Source organism: Seriola lalandi, unplaced genomic scaffold (assembly GCF_002814215.2).
Source record: "Seriola lalandi dorsalis isolate HSWRI2012SDOR001 ecotype SW California unplaced genomic scaffold, Sedor1 jcf7180002054958, whole genome shotgun sequence".
NCBI classification, from domain to species: Eukaryota; Metazoa; Chordata; class Actinopteri; order Carangiformes; family Carangidae; genus Seriola; species Seriola lalandi.
This window is the reverse complement of record NW_019525509.1, coordinates 62,602-63,786: the sequence shown is the minus strand read 5'-3', so window position 1 is coordinate 63,786 and position 1,185 is coordinate 62,602. Positions and strand designations below refer to the sequence as shown.

The window sequence follows — 1,185 nt, the reverse complement described above, 5'->3', positions numbered from 1 at the left end:
GTGGGGGTGGGTGAGAGAATTTACAGAATATACAATATAATAACAATTATGAATTATGATAGAATAAAATAGAATACAATAGAATACAATAGAATAGAATGACCTCATCAGGCCTGATTGGCTGAGGCTGATTCTGGGTTGGGCAGGACAGGAAACAAGGCACCGGGAACGCGCAGGGTATGGATCCGCGCTCCCGCTGAGTTTTTTGGGATCCGGTGTAGAGCTTGAGGACGAGTGAAGTCAGACTCTAACTGTGCGGAAATGAGTCAGTTTCAGCTTCATAATAAAAGACAAACTGATTCAAAGTCGACATTTCTGTGAAGACAATTTGTTTTACTTAAACACTGTACTACTTTTAGAATACTCTCTCCTCAATTAGTGTTTTTTTTTTTTTTTTTTAATTTAATAGTATTGATTATTTTATTGATAATATAGACCTGGGGTTCCCAACATGGGTCAGTAATTAGCCTAATCTGTCAGATGATCGTAGCCTAAAAATTAGAAATTAATCAATTAAATGGATAAAGCATATTAATGGCAGTTTGAAAATAAGTATGTATTTCTCAGAGAGAAAAATGAGACAGGTTTAGTTGCCTTATTTGTTTAAAACGTGTTTATTTATTTGTTTGTTTATTTAATCATGTAACGATGTTGCTAGTTTTATTGTGAAATTCCGGCCCGGAAGTCGTCGGTCTTGGCCGCCTCTAGCTTGACTTCAGTGTAAGCAGTGTTGGGATTCAGTGTGGCAGCAGGGGAAATCTGGGATATCTGGGAAAGGGGAGTCGGTGAAAACCCGGACTAAACCGGCAGAAATCCCGACGAAGCCTTGGCCGTCACACCGCGGGGTTCCCCGGCGGACACGGACACCTCTCCTCTGATCTCCCCGCTGCTGGCTGCGGTTTTTCTCCCGGATAACCTCACCAGGATCTGCACAGTGAGTAGCCCGATTCCCCCCTCACCTTAACGCATCTCTATCCCACCACATCCACCCTGCTTTCTCTTCTCCGCGCTGCTTCATGTCTGGAATAAAACTCCTCGCAGACATTCAGACCTTTATTTAGACCTGTATTGTGTGAGCAGACGGAGAGCGGCTCCTTTAATTAACATCCGCTGCAATAAAAGCCAATTAATCCCGTTAGTGGCTGCATGTGTATGCAGAGAAAGAAGGGGGGGGGGGGGGGGGGG

The 1,185-nt window shown here is 43.6% G+C and overlaps 1 protein-coding gene across 1 annotated transcript in view; it reads left to right on the top strand.

Moving 5' to 3' along the window:
• The first annotated feature begins 728 nt into the window (after positions 1 to 728).
• Positions 729 to 1,185, top strand: part of raph1a (Ras association (RalGDS/AF-6) and pleckstrin homology domains 1a) — a 57,672-nt gene continuing 57,215 nt past the window's right edge. Inside the window, exon 1 of the mRNA XM_087170758.1 lies at positions 729 to 934. The gene's annotated coding sequence lies outside the window, so the exon portion shown is untranslated. The remainder of the gene's footprint in view (positions 935 to 1,185) is intronic.